Raw genomic sequence first — 9,064 nt, 5'->3', positions numbered from 1 at the left:
TGTGTTATAGAAGTACTTTTTTCTTCTTCTTTCTTCCTTTTTGAGACAGAGTCTCCCTCTGTTGCCCAGGCTGGAGTGCAGAGGCGCGATTTCGGCTCACTGCAACCTCCGCCTCCTGGTTTCAAGCGATTTTCCTGCCTCAGCTTCCCGAGTAGCTGGGATTACAGGCGTGAGCCACCGCACCCAGCCTGTAGAAGTACTTCAAGATAAGGTAGCATTATCAAATACTACCTTAGGAAGTGACCCAGAGGAAAGTGACTGTTGTAAAATGTGTATTCTGACTTTCTAACTAGAAGGGAAGCCTCTTTGCAGGCAGCCCGCGTCTCAAAGTGTGTCTGTATTTATAGTGCTGTCAGCTTGGTGGGTGCTCAGTAAACATTTGTTAAATATGGACCGAGAAAAACGAGCTAGATACTTGAAGATTAAACTGTTGAACTTGGAATGAATAGTTTCTTTTTAAATGTTTCATGAAGAAGTAGGAAGCCAAATCATGTTAGATGGACTGTTTCTAAGGGAAGAATCAGGTAAACTGTCTGCCTATTCCATGGATAAATCAGGATTACCTAAGCTCTTCATGCATTGCAACAAGACATCGAGGCTGTGGCTCTGTCACTAATCAGTTTCTGACTTTAAGTAGGTCACATGAACCTAAACTTCCTCGTCTGTAAAATGAGACCAGATCTCTGGAATCCCTTCCAGCTCTGACCTTGTGTGATCCTATGACTAGGAAAAGCTCTGAAGCTAATAAGAAATAGACACGGGATGCACAAAAAGACTTTTGGGGCCGGGTGCAGTGGCTCACGCCTGTAATCCCAGCACTTTGGGAGGCCGAGGCAGGCAGATCACCTGAGGTCAGAAGTTCAAGACCAGCCTGGCCAACATCTGATGAAACCCCATCTCCACAAAAAAATACAAAAATTAGCCTGGCTTTGTGGCGGGCGCCTGTAATCCCAGCTACTTGGGAGGCTGACGCCCGAGAATCGCTTCAACCTGGGAGGTGGAGGTTGCAGTGAGCTGAGATCGGGCCACTGCACTCCAGCCTGGGTGACAGAATGAAACTCCATCCCCCCAACCCCCCGCCAAAAAAAAAGACTTTTTGGTTATAATGGCTTAGCAGAAGAAGATGTGGGGCAGCCACATACCACAGGAATCCAACTGCTCAAAGCTGGGAATTTGATTTTCCATTGGTAGAAGACCAGAACACATTGCAGAAGTAAATCTTGTCCATCCAGCCTTAAGTGTTCCAAGATTGTTGATGTAGAAAGTCTAAGAATAGTTGTTGAGTCCCAGGCGCTCCATCGGTTGGTCTAGGTGTATGTAGATTAAAGTTGGCCACATGTTCTTTGCTCTCTTCCCATTGAGAAGTACTCTTGTTCCTTACTCTTGAAGGAGTTGGCCTCAGTGGCTTGCTTAACTATAGAATATGGAAGAAGTGATAGTCTAGGATTTTCTAAGTTGAGCCATAAGAAACCGTGCATTTTCCACTGGGGTCTCTTGGAATATTATCTCTGCTAGCCCCATGCTGCCATATAAAAAGTTCAGCTAACTTCAGACTGCCATACTAGAAAGGCCACTTGTGTGTGGCCTCTGGTCATCCTCTGGTCATGGTACCAGCTGAGCCCTACCTTCCAGTATTCCCTGTTGGATTCCACTGTTTTGTTTTGTTTTAATTGAATCCTCCAGACCAACCCATCCACCATGTGAATCCCTTTCAGTGACCTCCGTCGACCCTACTTGGAATAAAGGGACTACCCAGCAAAGCCCTGCTCAGATTTCTGACCCACAGAGGAATGAAATGCAATAAAATGGCTGTTGCTTTAGGTCACTAAATTTTGTAGTAGTTTATTATACATCAGTAGGTGATGGAATGGTGAGAAGTATCTGTGTAACCCTATCTGTGTTTGTGCATATAAACATTTAAGTAACAGCTGCAATTAAATCCTTCCCTTTTACACCACCTTTTGAAAAATGTATCAGTTTTTATAGGACCACAGATGATATGCCAGATTGTGCAATATATTTTCTAAAGAACATAATTTTACATGAAGCATAACACCAACCTTATATAATATTTAATCAATTTTAAGTCTACAGCAATAAGCATGACCACATTGTGCCCAATCTATGTATTATTTTAAAAAATTAATTCTGAAGGTCTGTCATCCCAAGGTTCTATGCACAGGAATTATGCTTCTCGAATACCTCAACTTTTTAAAATTATCCCTACCTTTCAGAGTATTTAACATTCCTGCATCAACAGTAAAGAAGCGTACCTTTGCTTCATATAAAAATTATCACTTAGCTCAGTGCCAGGCATCTATTAATTTATCAATATATGTTAGCTGTAATGATGATTCATCCAATATGTCTTTAAAAAACATATAATTCAACAGTAATATAAACATGTATGGAACAAGGAGAAACTATTATCACGATGGTCTATAATATAGTTTCTGACTCCCTGTAGATAGAATCTGCTCTAAATCAAGCAGATACTATAGCCATGCTTCAGTATAACTCGGTTTTCAACTTTGTTATGAAATCCTTTAAGGGTGAGGCCATCTTACAAAGGACAAAGGAACTGGTGCAGGAACTAAACTTTTTTGGATGAAACCCAAATGTATCTGGCATATCTTGAATTGTCTTTTATAGTCAATCCTGTTTTAAGGACATTAACAAAAGTTTATTATTACATAATTTGAGAGTCTCTCAAATAAAAGGAAAGGGCAGATCAAGGGTCATTTTCCCCAACCTCAGGAGTTAACTCCTCAATACCTCCCAAGAACCTGAAATCTATGGAGGAAAAAAAATAGTGTTATTTTTAAAATTAAAAATAATAAAGATGGCTCTGTAAAGAAACATTTGAAATTAGTAATAACATGCTGTAATATTGTTTTCTATTGACCATAGCCAAGGACCTCTGCTGGCACCCATGGGAACTTTGTGTTCTTGAGAATAAGACACCCTTCCTCCAGGGCTTAGTGAGCAGGACCTGGACTGGAGTTCCCTCCCACCACCTTAACTGAACATTTTCATACAGGACATAGCATGTACAACCTCACATAGAGTTCCTGACCAGACAAGACTTGCTGGAGATTTCCCAGGATCTTCCTTCCTTAAGGCAGGAATTTATAATAGGTTATAATTTATGAAAACAAAATATTTTTTTCCTCCTTCCTCCCTGCAAATGTTCTATACTTTTTGTATGATTCTGAGATATCTTCTCCTGTATCCTCGTCAACCACTAACATCGCCATCGCCCCCTTACCAAATCTTTCTTTCTTTTTGGACAATGCAATTGCGCAATTCAATGTTTTTCTGCATGTTTCTTTTATCTTTATAAGGCTTGTTGCAAAAATATCTCTGCTCTCCATTACCTCTTCCTTAAAATTCTTTCTTCTTAGTCTTCTCAAAGAAATGACCAGCAATTAAAGCAATTCCTGTATACCAAAACCAAAGCTTTCAAAGTTGTTTTAAATGAGATACAGAAATAAACACACATATGTCTAATTTCAACTAAATTGAACTTGTAGTAGCAAAGAGATTTCTGCAGTTTTCTTGTTTTTTTTTTTTTTTCTTTTGAGACGGAGTCTCGCTCTGTCGCCCAGGCTGGAGTACAATGGCTCAATCTCAGCTCACTGCAACCTCCGCCTCCTGGGTTCAAGTGATTCTCCTGCCTCAGCCTCCCACATATTTGAGACTACAGGCATGCACCACCATGCCTGGCTAATTTTAGCAGAGACAGGGTTTCGCCATGTTGGCCAGACTGGTCTCGAACCCCTGACCTCAGGTGATCCGCACACTTCGGCCTCCCAAAGTGCTGGGATTACAGGCATGAGCCGCTGTGCCCGGCCTGCATTTTTTATTATAGATATAAAGTGTCAAATATTTTACTATCAAATATTGGTAACAAATGAATTGAATTCCCTCACTGGCACCTAAACTGCTGCCAAGACTCTTCGGAACCTGGGTGGTCTTCCAAATCTTATACATCAAATTTATCAAAAAGTAGCAGGATATGTTATGTGTGTACTGCTGGGATTGTTTATTTGTTCGTTCATTCATTTTTGTTATTCTCACTTAATTTCTTTCATCAACATCCATCATGGGAAGCCAGCTTGCCCTAGGGAGAGCTCCTGACCTAGGGTGTTTAGAATATATTAAGGAAAACAGCAATTAACAAATTCAAAAATACTAATAATTACAAGTTGTAAGTACAATGCAGGCAAAGCGAGATCATGGGGTTTTGACTTTACTCTGGGAGTCAGGGAATTTCTCTGGGGAAGTGACATATAGGGGAAGAAATGAAGGACAGGAGAGAAATTAGCCTGACAAAGAGCAGAGAGAAGAGCATTCCTGGCAAAGATATTGGCATGGACAAAGGCCCCAGGCAAGAACAAGATTAGCCCCTACGGCCAGAGTGGCCAGAGAGCAGGTGTGTGAGGTGTGTAAGGGACAAAGCAAGCCGGGGTGTTTGATTTCAGGTTTTTGGGTATTGGTTCGTTTTTCAAAAACCAATCTTTAGCCTCTTTCATCAAAAGCAACGCTGTTTCCATTTTTTTCTGGTAGTTCTTTTTGTTGGTTTTATTATTTCTTGGTAAAGTAACAGATAGGAAGTAGATGACTGACCTGGTTGCATATGTCAGGCACATTTGTAGCCTTTTCCAGGCCACTGGAGCATTGGCTAATACACCAAAGCAATAATGTACTGCATTTCATGGAACCTAAGAATCATTTATTCTCAGGTGCATGTTATTTCAGATATATTTAAATGTAAAAAATTGTACTTTCTAGAATTCATGTAATATGGTTTGCTAAAAGAGAATGTTTAACATTTTTACAGAACTAATTTATTCCTAAGAAATAGTTTACGATTCAAAGGCCAACTCTAGATTCATAACTGATACTGAGTATTTTCAAAGCTTAAGGACTTTTGTTTACCAATCGCACTAAAGTTAGCAAAGGTAAAAGGTCCATAGAATTTATGAGTGTTGAATTAGTGCATAATAACGTATCAGTGGAGCTAAGTTGAAATTAAGATAAGAATTTGGTAAGTCATCATTTGCATAAATTCAGCCTGTAGACGAAAATAGAGCCATATTTAAATTTTAAAAATAATGACATGTTCAAATATAATGTTTAGAGTTACTTGGATAATTCAGCAGCATTTAGGCCATATTTTGATTTAAAAAATAGTGTCAATACTATGAGATATAGAAATATTTGACTTCAAAAAAAGAAAAGAATTTTGCCCCTACCCTCCAAAATTATTGCTTTTCCTGAATAAAAATAGATACGTATTCCACAATCATTTTTCCCAATTATTACATTGAGTATGCATTGTTATTTTATTTACTTTTTATTCTCGATCCTTGACATTTATCTGTTCTGAAGCATTACAAGTAACAGAATAAAAAATGGATGAGTAAACACACTGGACTCTCCCGTGGCTCAGAAGGGCACTTGTCATTAAATCGGTGGCCAAGGAATGTGTGATTCTTAATGGGTTTCCTCCAGCCTTCCTTGGAGTTTCTGCCTTCTCTTTATCTTATAAAAGGACCCCAGGGGCAGTTGGCAGGCATGGGTTTCCTCCAGGCTCCTCTGAGTGCAGATGATTTTGAGCATACATCAAAACCAGAAGTCCTGCTGTCACTGGCCCTTGGAACATGCCAAAGGGATGCAGGTAGATGCATTTGGCACTTTATCCTAAAACCTAATTGCAGCCTCAGTGCACCAGATGAACCAAATCTTGTTCCTGCCCAAAGAAAAGTCCAGGCTGCTTAAGCCTATACCAACCCCAGACTCTGGTCTGGCCTTCTATGAGATGGGTGCGCTGTTTTGGGGATGGGTAAAGACATTCCTTATAGACTGTCAACAACTTCATCAGGAGAGAACTGAGGTATGGCTGTAGGTGTCAGGGAGAAATACAATTAATCCAGATGCCCATCTCTTCAAAGACAGGGGGCAGCCTATCAAGCAACAATTGTTTCTTCCAGGCTTCATAGCTTACAATTACCTTTAAAAGTGTGCCTGGAGAATAGATTTGCCTTAATTCAAAACTTTTCTTTCATGGCCAATCATCTGTTGTACCCAGTTTCCAAGTCAGCCCTAATGATCTTCACTTCCTGATATTCAGTCCTCTGCGGGTCCTGTGTGACCAGTAAAATGTGGTAGATGTAATGGCATGTGACTTCTAAGGCTAGCTCATAAAAGACATCACAGCTTCCACCTTGGGATTACTTACTCTGGGGGAAGCCAGTTGCCATATCATGAGGACACTCAAGCAGGCCTATGGAGAGGCCCACAAGGAGAGGGACAGGGCTCCCCTGCCAACAGACAGCACTAACTTGCTGACAGTGAGAGTAAGTCACTTTGGAAGGGGATCCTCCAGCCCCAGTCAGTCTTCAGATTCCTGCAGCTCTAACTGACATCTGACTGCAGCCACATCTATGGGCCTTCCCTTCCATCTCTTAAGCAATGTGAGCTACCCAGCCTAGCTCTTCCTAGATTCCTGACCAACAGATAAAGTGAGAGAAAATAAATGATTATTGTTTTAACCCACTATATTAGTCTGTTTTCATGCTGCTGATAAAGACATACCCGAGACTGGGTAATTTATAAAGAAAAAGAGGTTTAGTGGACTCAAAGTTCTATGTGGCTGGTGAGGCTTCACAATCATGGTGGAGGGCAAAAGGCACATCTTACATGGCAGCCGACCAAGAGAGAATGAGATCTAAGTGAAAGGGGAAACGCCTTATAAAACCATAAGATCTCATGAGACTTATTCACTACCATGAGAACAGTATGGGGAAACCACTCCCTGATTCAATTATCTCCCACCAGATCCCTCACAAAACACTTAGGAATTGTGGGAGCTACAATTCAAGATGAGATTTGGGTGGGAACACAGCCCGAGCATATCAGCCACTATATTTTGAAATGATTTATTACAAATCATTGGAGTAACTAGAATATCATCATTGTGTCATTAGTCACCAATTTTATTTATTCCACAAACTTTTATCGAACACCTGTTATATGTCAGGCCCTTTGTTAGGCTGGGATACAAAGAACTACAACACACAGTTGTTGCTCTCAATCCTTGGGAACACAGATGAGTAAATATGAATGACAGTACAAGATCCCATGAACAAAATGCTGTAAGAACACAACAAAAGGGGAATGGTTTTCTTTCCTTTGTCAATAAAAGAAGTTATTTATGTTTTCAATAACAATGTATTTAGTGCTTTCTAGGAGCCAATCGCTGTGATCTGTGATACAAGCTGATAAAAATAGGGTGAATGAGACACAAACCTTTTCCCAAGGTCAATGTCAAAAGCTGAGGAGATACCATTTAGAAAAAAGCTAAAATGAGGCCATCAAATTTTGCATATTGTGACCTTAGTGAAAGCAATTTCTGTAAAATGGTGAAAATAGATAAAAAATTCAAATAGGAAAAGGAGGAAGAGGCTGCTGGTGTAGAACATATTATTTTTTCAAGAATGTTAGTGACAAAAAGGAGAAAAGAGAAAGGTCAAGAAGTTGGTTCTTCTGCTCACCTTCCATAAGGTCAGCTGATTTCATCACCAGTGACTTATTTCCCTTCTTTACTGAAGCTGGAGATACAGGTGACACAACACTCACCTAAAATAGGATCAGGGCACTGGTAGGACCCTGAGAGTGAATGCCTCCTTAAATTTCGCACCCTAACCATCTTACTCACTTCACCCTAGTCCCAGCCCTGCAGGTAAGGGATTGCTTCTTGATGTTAAAATGAGGCTTAGAGAAGATAGAAACAACTGTTACAAGCTTCATCGCTGCTTAAAGACAATGACATGATGTATTAATGCAGAAAACTAACATTCAGTAACTACTAATGATAGCAGACGTTCCCAAGGATAAGCTGTATAAGCAGAGAGGGGTCACTGGAGAGACTGGCTGGCTCATCCCACCTCTAACTGGGTGGCATTCCCCACGAGGAATTGAGCAGGGTAGAGAGGCTGCCTTCAGACTTGAGGATGCTCACTCATACTAACCTATTCTTGGGCTGAGCTCTCAAGAGACTAGCCTGTAAAACCAGAATACCAATCTTAATTCACAATGGCAACTGTAACTGGTAAGCCTAGGGCATGCCAGTGTCTGCCCACCCAGCTTGGTGAGCCTGAAATCAGAACAGGGGATGCTATGGGATTTAAATGTTGAAAGATCTTAAGGTCCCAAACTCTGCAGCCTCCTTTTGTGTATGATGGGGGGCATAGCAGTGTACCCTCTAATCCAGAAAATGTTCTATTGGGCACACTGTGCCTCTTAGATGCTGCCTTTTCTGAGGATACATAAATGATTAAACTTCTTGAGTGGATGACTCAGGGAGGATATTCTAACTGTATAACAACCCATACGTCATGGTCTCCAGTCAAGCAGAATGCCAGCAGGAGGCGGCACTGCTGGAGGCTCCCCGTTCTGTCAACTGCTGGATTGTGGGGAGTTCCAGAGTGTCTGGGAGAGGGAAAGAGTTCTGGGGGTTTGAGTGTCATGACTATTTATAAACCCACTCTAAGTGTTTTGATTTTTGATGATTGGCAGTCTGATTTTCAGTCTTCTTCTTGTATGTGAATATCGTGATCAGGGCACAGGCTGCCTTGGAAGCCTTGCAGCTACTCTTGCCATGGTAACTTCTCTTTTTAACCTGAATTCATTTAATGCTGAATCAAATTTTAGTTCTCAGAGGAAAACCATATTTCCCAGTTCTTAAAGACACCCCATTGTTACCTCAACTACTATCTCTAATAAAAATTAGCAAATTGCAATGGCATTGATATTTTTCTTTCTTAGAACCTTTTATAAGAAGTGGTATATATTAGATACTTCTTAAATTCTTTCTAATAAATAGATGAATGAACAAACAATGAGTATTCTAATTACAATTTGCGTTTCCGTAAATGGCTAATAATAATGGAACATCTTTTCATATCGTTATCTATTTGTCCATCTGTATATTTCCCCCGGTAAATATGTTGCTTCACATCTTTTGTTCGTTTTGAAAATTGCATTGTTTCCTTATTGT

This window comes from Macaca thibetana, chromosome 4 (genome assembly GCF_024542745.1).
Source record: "Macaca thibetana thibetana isolate TM-01 chromosome 4, ASM2454274v1, whole genome shotgun sequence".
Classification (NCBI taxonomy): domain Eukaryota; kingdom Metazoa; phylum Chordata; class Mammalia; order Primates; family Cercopithecidae; genus Macaca; species Macaca thibetana.
This window is presented reverse-complemented; position numbering follows the sequence as displayed.